A 15,481-nucleotide genomic window follows, 5' to 3' on the forward strand; every position below is an offset into this window, starting at 1 on the left:
TGTGCATTAGATCAGATGGGGCATTTTACATTTGCCAGCAATACTTCTTTGGTCTCAAAGTTTTGAAAATTGAGGTGTGCATTAGATTCAATGGCACATTAGATTTGTGTAAATACGGTAATAATAATAATCCACTCAAATCAAGTATATACTGTATGTCAATAGCCATGAAAGAAGTCCCCAGTTTAGGCTCAGTGTGATATTTTGTGAATAATTACTATTCATCTGGGTTCACATTTCCACCCAAGCGTGTAAAGCATCACCAGAGATGGAAGATTGTAACTGAAATGAAATAAATGGTTTATTGATATACACCAGAGAATACAGAAATGATAATGTGAGCAATGGCAACATAAATGGGAACATAAATGTGAATTACCCTGTACGGTGTAAAAAAAGAAGGCAATGCAATGTGAATAATATGAGACAGAGCCAATTAATTCTGTTCCAAGTAGATCCATTGAAATTAATTGATATGCCTCACATAGGTCCAGTAATTTTAATGTGTCTACTCTGAGTACGACCAATTGATAAAATCACAATCGGCAAGTATGCACACACCCCACTTTGCTTTCTTTCTGTATATCTGTATATCTATATATCCATATAGATATACAATGGTACCTTGGGTTCTGGAGGTCCATTCTTAACCTGAAACTGTTCTTAACCTGAGGTACCACTTTAACTAATGGAGCCTCCCGCTGCCACCACGCCGCCGTGTGATTTCTGTTCTCATCCTGAAGCAAAGTTCTTAACCTGAGGTACTATTTCTGGGTTAGTAGAGTCTGTAACCTGAAGCGTCTGTAACCCGAGGTACCTCTCTCTCTCTCTCTCTCTCTCTGTGTGTGTGTGTATGCATATATATGCAAGCTCTACACTTCATCCTTCTAATACTCCCCCCATCTTAACTTGTTTGAAAGCACCCTCTGCTCCCTAGCTGTTCACACTGCATAGCATCTTAGCATCACATTCAGCACAAAGCAATTGTTATCAGTCTGGTACAGTGGAATCCTCCCATCTCCAATATTGCAGAAACAGAAGACGGGAAGAGAAAGGAAATGGGGGGAAAGGAAAAAAAAATCAAGCAAGGCTAAGCCTCAGCAGAACCTAAGTGTGTGTATATGTGTGTGGAGATTATGGTGTCGAAGCCCAACTATACTGAGTGAACCTCTGCTTACACAGCACTCAAAGATGAGATGAGACCTTTATGACATGTTGGAACAGGTCAGCACCAGAACCTTTCTGACATGGCAGGTCAGCACCAGGACCTTTCCTGGAGGAAATGGAACTGATGTCCCCACAAGTTGGTTTTGCTTCCACTGCCACACAAGACACTCAAGCTATGAGGGTCCATTCCATATCAGCATGTTCCAGTTTCACCATCTGCTGTGCTAACTGCGTAAGGCCCTCTCAGTCTCTTATCAAGTATGTTTCCTTCATTGTTAAGTTCAGTTTGCACAAAGATGGACTTTTCTGTTGCCATCATCCATTTTTGGTTTATCATGTCTGATCTGAGACTTTCTGCATTCATTGGTTCCTTGGGCCTAGCAGAGGTTGATGAACATAATAATAAAATATACATATATTTGCAAAAGCGAATTGATACTATCAGGTTAGAAATAGGAGATCCATGACTTCTGATAAAACTCGTGGCTACAGACAGCTTCTTCTTAACGCCCCTGTTAAATACAAAGTAAACAGTGAGAAGAGAAAGTTGTATGCATGTTATCTGCAGATAATAATAATAATAATAATAATAATAATAATAATAATAATAAATTTTGTTTATACCCCCACCCTGCCCAGCCAAGACCGGGCTCAGGGCGGCTAACAAATATAAAAACAATTGATTAGATACCTCATGGTCTGCAACAAAATACAGTTCTGCTAAATATTTATGGTATTAGGTTGGTTCCATATGCAAACACCGGTAGAAACATGGATAATCTGTGGCACTCCAGAAATTGTTACACTCCATCAGCCTCAGACAGCATAACCAATTCTCTGGAGGTTCACAGAGTCCTAAACCCTGCACTAGTATAAGCCTGTTCACACATTACATTAAATGGCAGTTTAACAGCGCTGCAATATTTCTCTGGGGCCTATGAGTGTGTGACGATACAAAGCTGATCATGGCCAGAAAGGCAGAGGCATCAAATATCTCAGGAGCTATCCTGTGTATTCATGGAGATGCATGGGTTTTGAGGGGCAGACTTCTAAATACCGCTGTTGTTTGCATGGTTGCATGTAGTAAGTGAGAATTGCTTCAGGCAGGGAAGATTTTGCAAATTAACATAGCATTTGCACATTTTCCACTCAGGCCCAGTACACACAGATGACAGAGACAGGCAAATGTGGATGGGGGAGGGGGAAACTTAGTTTACTGGAAACCTTTGACCTTAGGACTCAATACCAGTATAGCAGTCTCATTAGTGATACCATCACTGTTACCTTATTTCCCTTTAATATTTTTAAAGAGAAGAATTATAGGGAGAATGAGACTGCAAGTGAGAAAGAGGCAGCGGCGGAGCGTGACTCCAACACACCCAGGGCGGGAGGGGGCAGGAGGGGGCTAGCACCTCCCCCCGCAAGGGGGCGGGGCAAATGAGGGTGGGGCAAAACGGCCTCGGTCCAGTATATCTGAAGGAGCATCTCCACCCCCATCATTCTACCTCTACTGAGGTCCAGCACCAAGGGCCTTCTGGAGGTCCCCTCACTGTGAGAAGCCAAGTTACAGGGAACCAGGCAGAGGGCCTTCTGGGTAGTGGCACCCACCCTGTGGAACGCCCTCCCACCAGATGTCAAAGAGAACAACAACTACCAGGCTTTTAGAAGACATCTGAAGGCAGCCCTGTTTAGGGAAGCTTTTAATGTCTGATGCATTACTGTATTTTAATATTTCGTTGGAAGCCTCCCAGAGTGGCTGGGGAAGCCCAGCCAGATGGGCGGGGTATAAATAATAAATTATTATTATTATTATTATTATTATTATTATTATTATTATTATTATTATTATTATTAAAAAGGCATTGTGCAGCCAACCCCCACTGCCACTGACCCCAGCCTAAGTGCAGGGGTTGTTGCGCCCTTCTGGCACCCCCCTCCCCAAATCCGAGCCTTGCAAGGCTGCTCGGTGTGGGGACGTGGCGTAAACAAAAGTCACCTGGCTCGGTTGCTTTGCTTGTGTTTTGAAAGACACTCGCTGCTGCAGGGCGCCTGTTTGTGCGTGTTGTGTTTTCCTGTGGAAGGTTCCGCTTCCAGTTCGCCCCCACCCCACATCTCCAGTGGGATGGAGTCAGGTTTGCCTCCCCCCCCATGGCTCCCCAAGCTGGTGACAGCCACTCCCAGTTCAGGGTGGCAGTGCCAGGAGGTGGGTGAGCAGCGAGCTCGGAACTGAGCACTGGCACCGGGGGAGCAGTGTGCATGCCTCCCAGCTAGTTGGCCATTTTGTCACCCCCCTCATTGATGACACCCGGGGCGGACCCCACACCCCACACCCCCCTTCCTACACCACTGGAAAGAGGCAGAGTATGAGGGGCAGAAAGGAAGAAGATCAGAAACATAGAGAAAAGGAAATATTGATTATATGCAACGACAAATTAAAATTTGGTCTTATTTGAAAGCAGGTGCTAAGTCTGACAAGGTTGAAGGTGACTGGTAATCACAAAATCAACCTATTTTGAATATGCTACCTTTCCTAAGAGCACTAAAAACCACAGTTACTGGGGGTGGGGGGAAACAACCACAATTCATGTATGGTAAATTCTCTACCCTTGTGATTGAGTTTCAATATATGTACCTTTATCACACAGAGAGGATACTCCATGTTGCCTTCTGTGCAAAGCGCTCTGAAGGGAGGGGAGGACGGTTGTGGTATATAACCCGATTTACAGGAAAATTCAGCTATGTCGCCAGATGCTGCATATATTTTTTGACTTCTTATCCACTTTAGCTGTATATTATAATGATCCATATCTTCTGTAGTTATTATACATGGTTCTGCAGAAAGGCACAGGTCATTTCACCTTTTAAAGATGAACTTGAGAGTGATAAAACAGACTAGGGAGATGTCCACTAATCCCACGAACTCTTCTCAGGCAAAAGACTTCCGGTTCCGGTCGCACCCAGCGAAGAAGCGCGGAAGACCAGCTCTCGGTTTTTCTGGGCTATGCAGAGGCTTGGGGAGACGTTAGGGCGAAGCGCACCCCAAAAACCCTAAGGGGGGTACCCTTAGGGGAAAGATACCCAGCAGCGTGGAAGCGGTCGCACCGTTCTCCTGAGTCTGGTACGAGGAGATAACGAAGGACCGCGGGCGCGAATTGGGACGGTAACGACTCTGCAGAGCGACGCCTCGAGCTTCAGCTGGAAGAAGCGACGGACCGCCTTAAGAAAGGAACGGAACCCCCCAGCGTTTTTAAGGCGTTTTCTTTGTTTTCATGTGAAAACGCAGTGTGCAAGGTGAAAGCTATTTGCGAAGCTGGGCGGTCCTGGAGGACTTTAGATTGTTTTGGGGGAGTCCGCATGGTGGAGGATATAAGATGGCGCAGGCGGAAAGTCGATGGCGTGAGGAATGTTTGGGAAGTTTGTTTGAGTAAGAATAATCTGTTGTGAGGATCAAGAAAAGGACCGTAGTGGATATTAAGGATTAACTGGACCCTGATGTGTTTTTTTCAGTTCTTTCTTTGGGGACGCTTTGGTGGTTTTACTGGGATAAGCACTTCCTGGCGCTGATAGTTTACAACTGTTTATTTAAGACCCGGAACGTCTAATTGTCTAAGACACCTTTGAAAGGAGCTCGTGGTCTACTTTGGAGGAAGGACGGCAGCAGGTAAAAAGCGAGAGGGCGGCAGCAGGCACAGCAGGTATAGGCGAGAGGATTTTGAAGTCTCTGCATCTGCCGCCATATTTTGCTCTTCCGTTTTCGCCTTCCTTCTCCGTGCTCGCCCACCCGCCCTTTTTGGGAGGATATCCCAGGGTGGCTGGAAACAGACGAGGGGTCTTAAAAACAAAGGAGGTGACGTTATGCCTAACTGGTGCTTTATAATTTGACTGGGATACCGACTGTTGTATCTGGAATCCGAATTTTAGACGCTGACCATATTCCGGACCATAATTACAACCTGAGCTACATTTACAATTTATAACTATAATTTGGACTCGGACAACAAGGGTTAAAAGTGGACTAAGCAGTATAAACATCTTTAAGTTTACTTATTAGACTACTAACCTTCTGCCTACTAGACTATCAACCTTCTGCCTTTGAGAAGCAGAGCGGGCTGGAGAAGTAGACTGGTAAGGAGAAAGGGATCCCCAGGAGTGGGGAAGGTTCGATCCCCCCCCAACCCCTCCCGTTGGACTGCACAACCTTCTGCGTTGGACTGCTTACAGGATTTCTGCCCGGGTCACCTGAAGTTTAAGTTTTGGACCTCTACCCGAGGCAGTTGCTATATTCGGCTCGGAAATTGGCTTTATTCTCTTTTTTTTCCTTCTTTTCTTCTTTTCTCTTCCTTCTCCTTTACTATGGACAATCTTTGTTTATAATTGTGGTTAACTGGAGGGTTGAAAAGGGAAGGAAACAAGGGTGGGATTGAAGACTGAAGTGAACTCTTAGGTGGTGAGAGGAGGAGATGATGGGAAAGGACGGAAAAGATTGGAAGAAGGGGGGCGGGACCCCGGTAGAAAGAAAGCTGTCGAGACAGGAGGAAATTAAAGATTTAGACAATTTGTGGGCTAGAATAAAGGAGGAATTTAAGCAAAATGCAATATATATGGAAAATAAATTGGGAGAGGTCCAGGAGAGGATTGACAAAAAAATAGAAGGAGCAGTTGGTGAACTCTCTACTAAAATCCAAGATCTTTCCGCAAAGTCCAAAATGATTGAGGAATCTAATAAAAAGCTGCAGAAAGAAATGAGGGAACAAAAAAAGGAGACAATGAAGGTAAAAGAAGAGCTCGGGGAGCTGAGCAATTCCCAAGATAAGATCTGGGATAACCTAGCCATGGCAGATATGCGGTCAAAACAGCTTCATCTTAAATTTAGGGGAGTAGCGGAGGACAGGAATGAAGATATAAGAGGGAAGATGATTAAAGAACTCTCCAATTGGCTAGGTTTAAGTGAGGAAGAGATGGCCTCTACTGTAGACAATGTATTTAGAATGACTAAGCCCAAACATTTGAAAGCAAGCAAATTCCTGGGGGATTGTTTGGTGATTTTTAATTCTTTGGAAATGAAAAACTTAATTTTGAGAAAGAGCTATAACAACAGATTAAGAATTGATGGAAGGCCTATCATTATTTATAAAGAAATACCAGTGAGGCTGCTTCGTAAAAGAGAGGGTTATAAACAAGTGGCAGCAGCTTTGAAGAGAAACGGGGTCCCATTCCGATGGGAATTCCCGGAAGGGATTAGCTTTTTTTATAAAGAGAAAAAGTTCAGGTTGCTGGACACACAGGAGGCGGATAAGTTTCTGAGAAGATACGAAAAAGATTTGGGAAAGATAGAGAGGAGAGTAAAGAATAGGGAAGAAGAAGAAGGGGAAATAGGGGGCAGACAGGAGGAAAGGGGGGGAGCAGGGGAGGGGGTAGGGGATTCAGAGGAAGACGAAGATGAGGCCGTAGTGGGAGGGGAGACGGCAGAAGAAGGGGAGACCCAAGGAAACAAAGGCGTTTAGACTATAGCCCGCAAGTTCGGCTGAAGGTTTAGAAACAGACAAAGGCAAACAATAACACATACATTAAAATTTTTATCTTGGAATGTAAATGGGTTGAATGATAAGGTTAAAAGGAATAAAGTTGAGAAAATTGTGAAAAACAAAAAGTATGATGTAATTTGCTTTCAGGAAACACATATCGCTAAGAAACATAAACACATCCTGGTGAATAAAAGGTTAGGAGTAGATTTTATTAACTCTGATGAAAAAAAAAAGAGAGGAGTAGTAATATATGTTAGAGAGAAGTGGGAACCAACCCTGATATGCAAAGACGAGGAAGGCAGAATCCTAGGGGTTCAATTAAATTTTCGGGGGGAAAAAATCAATGTTGTGACGGTATACGCACCGAATTCAAATAGAACAGAGTTTTTTGAGAAACTCGAAAGCATGTTATTAGAACTGGAAGTCCACAAATTAGTTCTGCTTGGGGATATGAACGGTGTCTCGATGCCGGATCTGGATAGGAGTGAAAAGAAGGGGAAATTGGCTGGGGGGAAACTGCCGAAATCTTTTGGTGATATGGAAGGAAATTTAGACCTAATTGATATTTGGAGGCACCAAAACCCCTCTCTTAAACAGTTTACCCATTACTCTGAACCCCATCAGAGTTGGGGTAGAATTGACCAGATCTGGACGACAAGAACACTCTCGTTGAGGGTGAAGAGTTGTAAAATTTATCCCAGGACAATATCGGATCATTGTGCCTTAGACATGGAAATAAAAAATGAAGTGAAGGGACAATACAGGTGGAGGATGTGTGAGAATCTATTTGATAATGAAGAGGTGAGGGGAAAAATTAAAGGTACCCTAAAAGAATATCTAGATTTAAACATGAACAAAGAAACCCCAATAGATGTGGTTTGGGACGCCAGTAAGGCGGTGCTGAGGGGTCTCCTAATACAACAAAACAGTTATAGGAAAAAGGTAAGGGAACGTAAGAAAGAGGACATCCTCTCCCAATTGACAAATTATGAGAGAAAATTGGTTATAAATCCAACAGATGATGATGCCATCAGAGCCTCTAGGGTGCTTCAATCTCAATATTCGGCAATACTAAACCAGGAGATAGAATGGAAAATTAAATTCACAAAGCAAAGATATTTTGAATCGGCAAATAAAATGGGGAAGCTGCTGGCTTGGCAGTTAAGAAAAAGAAAGAAACAAAATGTGATAAATAAAATAATAATAGAGGATAACATCATAGAAGACCCAGAGGAGATAGAAAACAGGTTTACCCAATTTTTTGAAAAGCTGTATGAAGGAGGAAGAGAAGATAGTTTTGAAATTAAGAACTTCCTGGACCATAATGAGAGGAGATACATAACAGAGGAGGATAGGACATATTTGAATAAGGAGATCACAGTAAATGAGATAAAGGAAGCCATCGGCAGGATGAAGATGGGGAAGGCCCCAGGCCCAGATGGCTTATCTGCAAAATATTATAAAACATTAGAGGAGTACTTAGCCCCAGTGCTTAAAGACGTGATTAATAACATCCTACAGGGAGGGAAGATCCCGGAGTCGTGGAAAATGGCTTATATAACCTTGATCCCAAAATCAGAGAAAGAAAAAACAGATGTAAAAAATTATAGACCAATCTCTTTGCTTAACAACGATTATAAGATCTTCGCCGATATTATGGCAGGTAGACTCAAGAAGCTTTTAACAAAATATATACACAAAGATCAAGCAGGATTTCTCCCTAACAGACACCAAAAAGAAAATGTTCGCCACATACTAAACATCATTGAATATTTAGATATGAGAATAGACGTCCCTGCAGCATTGATCTTTATAGACGCCGAAAAGGCTTTTGATAATGTCTCCTGGGAATTCCTATCACAATGTCTGGAGAAGGCAGGTATTGAAGGTCCTTACATGAAAGGTATCAGGGCTATATATTCGGAGCAGCAGGCCAGACTGATTATAAATGATAACTTGACTAAACCCTTTAAGATTAAGAAAGGTACGAGGCAAGGCTGTCCTTTGTCCCCCTTGTTATTTATAATGATTTTGGAAGTAATTGCAAATAGAATAAGAGAGGCAGTAAATGTGAGGGGGATAAAAATTGGAAAGAAAGAATTCAAGCTTAAAGCCTACGCCGATGATCTGGTCCTGTCCGTGGAGAACCCAGTGGACAGTACAAGTAGGGTTATAGAACTTCTAGAGGAATTTGGTAGACTGTCGGGCTTTAGATTAAACAGGAAAAAAACAAAAATTCTAACAAAGAATATGACAGAACAGGATAAAATCCAATTAGAAGAAAAAAGTGGTATTAAAATTGTGAACAAAGTCAAATATTTGGGAATTTGGCTCTCACCAAAAAACATAAATTTGGTTGAAGACAACTACAGTAAGGCCTGGCAGGACATCAAAAAAGATATGGATACTTGGCACAGACTGAAACTATCATGGACAGGGAGATTGTCTGCAATTAAGATGTGTATCCTTCCGAGATTATTATTTCTGTTTCAAAATATCCCGATTATTAAAGGCACCTCCCTCTTTAAGAGCTGGCAAAAAACCCTGACCAAATACATCTGGCAGGGAAAGAGAGCCAGAATAAAATTTAAATACCTGACAGATTCAAGAGAGAGGTGTGGTTTTGCAGCCCCGAATATTAGACTCTACTATGAAGCATCCTGTCTATGCTGGATAAAGGAGTGGGCCACCCTTCAAAACACAGATTTATTGGACTTGGAGGGTTTTAATATTAGATTCGGGTGGCACGCCTACCTCTGGCAAGAGAAAGGGGAAGTTCATAGAGGCTTCTCCAATCATGTAATTAGAGGATCATTGCTAGAGGTGTGGAAGAGGTATAAAAAATTGATCGAAAAAGGCATTCCAGGGTGGCTGTCTCCAACTGATATTATACTAAGTAAGAAAACAAACATGTCTGATGAAAGATGTACATATGAGGACCTTTTAGTGAAGACAGAAGCAGGATGGAAGGTGAAGCCGTACGAACAGCTGAAAGACAGAATAAAAGAGTGGTTACTTTATCATCAGATTAATGCTTTATGGGGCGAGCATAAGAGAGTGGGCTTTAGTGGAAAAAAATCAAGGTTCCAGGTAGAAATTTTGGAGAGTAATGAAAAACTCCTCTCCAAAATGTACAAACAATTATTGGAGTGGGACACTAAGGAAGATCTGGTGAAGGGAGCGTTGGTAAAATGGGAAAAAGATCTTGGTCACAACATAGAGTATAAAAACTGGCAGATATTGTGGACAAAAGGTATAAAATTCACAGCATGTGTAGCCATACGTGAAAATTTAGAGAAAATGATATATCGTTGGTATCTGACCCCAGTAAAGTTAAGAAAGATGTACAAAAATGTTGATAATACCTGCTGGAGATGCAGGGATAAGGTTGGGACCTTTTTTCATATTTGGTGGACCTGTGATGTGGTGAAGGAATTCTGGAAGCAAATACATGACGAATTGAAAAAAATTTTGAGATATAATTTTCCTAAAACCCCCGAGTTGTTTCTTTTAGGAATGATTGGTAAAGAAATAAAGAAAATAGATCAAACCTTCATTCAATATGCTATGGCAGCGGCGAGAATTCAAATTGCACAAAAATGGAAAACTCCTGATCTACCCACGGTCGGAGAGTGGCAATTGAGGTTATACCAATATATTGAACTAGCGAGTTTAACTCAGAAAATAAGACAAAATAACACAGCTAAACTCAAAGACGAATGGAATAAATTTTTAATTTATTTTGAAAGCAGTCAGGGAATAAGCAATTTATCAATCGACGATAATTAAAAGCATTGACGTATAACGTTTGAATAATACTGCGATTTAATTGTATGGTTATGTAATTCCAAAACCGAGCTGGACGGAAGTTTTTGCACTTGTAGTATTGTATGTTATCTTTTCTTTTATTCTTCTCCTTTGTTTTTTCTTTTTTCTTTTCTTTTACTCTTTTCCTTGCTTTTTACTATGATGGAAATTTTTGTGCGTGTATGTGTCTGAGAGATGATAAAGAATGTATCTTTTCTAAATAAAGAATAAAAAAAAAAAAAAAAAAAGAGAGAGTGATAAAACAGCCACACTGCTTAAACTGTCAGCTTTCTAGGAAACCTATTTGAAATAAATACATAATACAAAATTTTAAAAAATGAAGCTGCCTGATATTGTCTATGGCAGCTGGTGGTGTCTCTATGAAGTCTGAGGCAGAGAGTTTTCCCCAAATCTGCTACCTGAAATCTTTTTTACTTGGAGATGCTAGGGGCTGAATTTTGGTCCTTCGGCATGAAAACTCTAGTCCTTTCCTAGACTTATAGTCTTCATTTATTAAGTCGATCATATACTTCCATGGGACTTGAGCTAGGGATTTCTTACACTGAAAGCAAGAATCATGGCCCCAATCTAGACCAACATGTGGACTTTCTTGCCTATAGGAGGAAGGTGACTTGCTATCTATGCTCTAAACACTAAGTTCAACATGGCCTCCAAAACTGGTGAATAGGATTGTTCCTAAAATACTGACTTTGCACATTTATTAGAAAGTGTAACCACATATATATGAATCAGAAGGCTTCATGAGTCTCCCTCTTCCACAATGCCATTGGTTAAATAGTTGATAGTTTATAATGTTCAAAAGAGCTGGACGATAAAGAAGGCTGATCACCGAAGAATTGATGCTTTTGAATTATGGTGCTGGAGGAGACTCTTGAGAGTCCCATGGACTGCAAGAAGATCAAACCTATCCATTCTTAAGGAAATCAGCCCTGAGTGCTCACTGGAAGGACAGACGCTGAAGCTGAGGGTCCAGTACTTTGGCCACCTCATGAGAAGAGAAGACTCCCTGGAAAAGACCCTGATGTTGGGAAAGATGGAGGGCACAAGGAGAAGGGGACGACAGAGGACGAGATGGTTGGACAGTGTTTTTGAAGCTACCAGCATGAGTTTGACCAAATTGTGGGAGGCAGTGGAAGACAGGAGTGCCTGGCGTGCTCTGGTCCATGGGGTCACGAAGAGTCGGACACAACTAAATGACTAAACAACAACAACATTCTAACTGCTTTGCCTGAAAGGTACTGTATGTGGGACATTCTTGAAACATTTATAATTGCTTGAGCTGCTGAAACAAGAGTAGAAAGTCTGTTGGGAAAATACCTTGGCTCACCCTGCCAAATAGGAGGACCACCAATGAGGTGGCTGCAATACCAGTTTGTAGCAATAAAGTTCACTCTAAAACAACTACCATCATCCCTTGACCACTGGCCATGCTGGCTGGGGATAATTAGAGCAGAAGTCAAACAAAATGTAGAAAGCACCAGGTTGAGGGAGGCTGCCTTAGGATCAACCCAACATCAGGATGCTGTTACAAACTTAACATGTACACTTTTCTAGGTGTACCATTCAACAGAACAAGAATATAAAAGGTTATAGACTTCCCTCATACCTAGGCATACTGGTGCTTCCGTCCAATCGCCGTTGTTGCAACTCACCACTGAAGAGCCTTTCATTACATAAAGGCGTTGGCATCTGTACTCCACTGCTGCACCCGATGCATATTGTATCAGGGGTGTGTTGATAATATCTCCATTTTCAATAGGAGGAGGCCGACCACATCCTTCTCCAGAAGCTGCAATGATGCATTCGATTATGCATACACTGATCACAAAAATTGCTGTGTGCACTTAGATCCCAGCACACTTACTGAGGGAGGTACCTGATGGCAGATCCATATGCCTACCAGCCCACTGCCTGAGTGGAGGGTTTGTGAGGAATCCCAAAGATTGACCACTTAGAAGTAACTGCACATGGCTTTGGCTACCATACAAAAGCAGCTGTCTGGGGCAGTGCTAGATAAAACCCTGCAGAGGTCCCGAGGCAATCGAAATCTCAGGGCTCCCCTCACAAATTATCTCTTAATACATTTTTTATTTTACCAATCAACAATTTTAATAAACCAATTATAATCCATTGTCGTGGGGGCCCTGCTTATGGAAGCCCATACAATGACTTCTGCCAGTGCAGCAGGACTTTCACCCATCTCCTACCCCTGTGCCATTGGCTCTGGGGGAAGTCAGGAAAATCCCTCAGAACAGCACATGGGGAAGATGAGAGGCGAGATTATTTCATCAATTGAGCAGACATGCTTGCACTGATAGAACATTTGGAAAAGCATTACCGTATTTTTCGCTTGCACTTTCCCCCTCCTAAAAAGTAAGGGGAAATGTGTGTGCGTCTTATGGAGCGAATGCAGGCTGCGCAGCTATCTCAAAGCCAGAACAACTTCTAGCTTCTGGCTTAGCCACGCAAAGCCTCTGCAGGGCACAGGGAGCCTTCATCCCCGTGCCCTGCGGAGGCTTCGCGGGGCTATCTCTGGCTTTTGCGGGAGGTGGGGGAAGGGACAGAGCGCACAGCTTTGTCCCTTCCGCCACCTCCCAGAAAAGCCCCCAAGAGCCGCACTCCTCGTGGCTCGTGAAAGGGAGAGCTGAGCAGAGCGAAAAATAAGGTATGTTGAATTCCTCCTACAACAAATAACTTAACATCCATTTCCCCATGTACTCCCCCCGTCTCTTGACAAATAACTTACCACTTTGGGAAGTACAGGAGATCCATAGGAGAAATGGAGCAAAACAGATCAGCCAGATCTCCATGGCACTTTGGGGAAAGTATAGCTGCTGGTACCACAAAAGCTTCCCTTTCAACAACCTAAATACTGGAAACCGTCTTGCTGCAAGGATCTTTCTGCTTTTATAATATAAGCAATGACTCCTATGGTATAGTTCCTTTTTATTTTTGTGTGGTAAAGGAGGAACGACCAGAATCACACCCAATGAGAAAGGATTGCAAAAGTTCTGGGAACAGCAATTGCAAGAATTTGAGGGAGGAGCTATTTTGGCAGCAGTATCTTGCTGCCAATTGGTCTGGAAAAAGTCAACAAGACTGCCTGGCCTGTTCTGGACAACCTTTGGGTTGAGGATTATAGGCAGCACTTGGCGGAATAAGTTCATGAGCAGAGCAACTTCCACTTCTGCAATGGGACTTTCCTTCCCCTCTTTCAATCCTGCACAGTCCCCGAATCTGGGTTTGGGGGAACCCTTACAAAGGAATTAGGGAGATCACAGGGGGAAGAGAGAGAGGAAAGTCCCATTGTGGTCCACTCATGCAATGATTTAATTGAATATCACCCTATGTCTGCATGTCAAGCTGCTGTTAAAAGTACAGCTACAATGGCCGCTTGAAAATACTACTTGGGCAGAAGGTGGAATCTGTTAAAATCATAGGCCGCCCACAACCAGTAGCATGCTGGGGGGAGGCATTTAGCAGATCTCCCAATGCTGACTGTGGCTTACAAGAAGGTAGAGGAGGAAGGTGGTGAGGTTGATGTGGTGTGAACACACTGGCATGAGCACCAGTTTGGCTGCACTGGTGTGTTTGCACTGTGTCAACCTTACTCAACCCTGCCAGCACCAGCAGTGTCAGTAGTAGGAGGTCATGTAAGTGCCAGGACCTTACACTGCCAACCGTGCTAGGGGCAACCCAACATGGAAACCCTATGCATAATCCTACTAATACCATTTGGTTTAATAGCAGTATTCGGCTAGCAAGATCTTGTGATCTCACAAGATCTCAACAGAATCTGCCATTGTTGCTGCCAGGCACCGCTGCACAATCCACGTAAGGGAGGCTTGGGCGGTAGTGAAATTCTCGGCATGTTGCATGCTGAAAGAAAATTATATGAGAATGATGTACCGGTGGTATTTGACTCCTAGTAAGCTAGCAAAAAGGGGTGCGGGTGGCGCTGGGGGTTAGACCACAGAGCCTAGGACTTGCCGATCAGAAGGTTGGTGGTTCGAATCCCCATGATGGGGTGAGCTCCCGTTGCTCGGTCCCTGCTCCTGCCAACCTAGCAGTTCGAAAGCATGTCAAAGTGCAAGTAGATAAATAGCTACCGCTCCAACGGGAAGGTAAAGGGCATTTCTGTGCGCTGCTCTGGTTCGCCAGAAGCGGCTTAGTCATGCTGGCCACATGACCCAGAAGCTGTACACCGGCTCCCTTGGCCAATAAAGTGAGATGAGCACCGCAACCCCAGAGTCAGCCACGACTGGACCTAATGGTCAGGGGTCCCTTTACCTTTACCTTTAAGCTAGCAAAAATGTATAAGAAAAGTGCAAATATCTGCTGGAAGTGTAAGGAAATGAAAGGCATCTTTTCTCATATGTGGTGGACCTGTAGGGTTCTAAAAGCATTCTGGGAAATGATATATAATGAAATGAAAAAAATGTTTAAAATAACTTTTGTAAAAAAAACCAGAAGCATTTTTATTAGGAATTGTAGGTATCAACATTCCAAAGGAACAGAAAAGACTTTTCATGTATGTGACAATAGCCATGCAGAAGCTACTAGCCCAGAGATGGAAAGAAGACAAAGTCCCTGCCAGAAAGGAATGGCAAACCAGGAAGCAAGAAGACCAAATCTTCAACGAAGAATGGGAAAAATTTATAATTTATCTAGGAGACCACTGTAAGCAGATGAAAACCTTAGCAGGATTTTAATAACACTTGTAATGTAGAGAATATTATGGATAATGTGGAAAGATATAAAATATGGACTATGAAATAATATGCAGTTGAGAAGGTGGACAACGGGATCCATGGAGGGGAAGGTGGGAAGTCCAGAGATTTGGACAAATCTCTAAATAGGGATATGTAATTTGGATTGTTATAATTCTATATTTGTAAATTCAAATAAAAATTATTATATATGTAAAAAGAGAGGATTGGGTGGTGGTGAGTTGGGGCAGC

General features: G+C 42.7%; 1 long non-coding RNA gene across 2 annotated transcripts; it reads right to left on the reverse strand.

Moving 5' to 3' along the window:
* Positions 1–283: 283 nt before the first annotated feature.
* Positions 284–13,522, reverse strand: LOC310708485. 2 transcript variants are annotated; one of them, XR_014527028.1, is made up of 5 exons: positions 13,270–13,522; positions 12,127–12,300; positions 3,800–3,999; positions 1,269–1,679; positions 284–1,238 (listed from the first exon to the last, which is right to left on the reverse strand). It is a non-coding gene; the product is annotated as an uncharacterized lncRNA (long non-coding RNA). The 2 variants fall into 2 exon arrangements; XR_014527029.1 differs by having other exon boundaries at positions 12,127–12,309; positions 13,267–13,522.
* Positions 13,523–15,481: the final 1,959 nt, after the last annotated feature.

Source organism: Podarcis liolepis, assembly GCF_965112155.1.
Source record: "Podarcis liolepis genome assembly, chromosome: 6".
NCBI classification, from domain to species: Eukaryota; Metazoa; Chordata; class Lepidosauria; order Squamata; family Lacertidae; genus Podarcis; species Podarcis liolepis.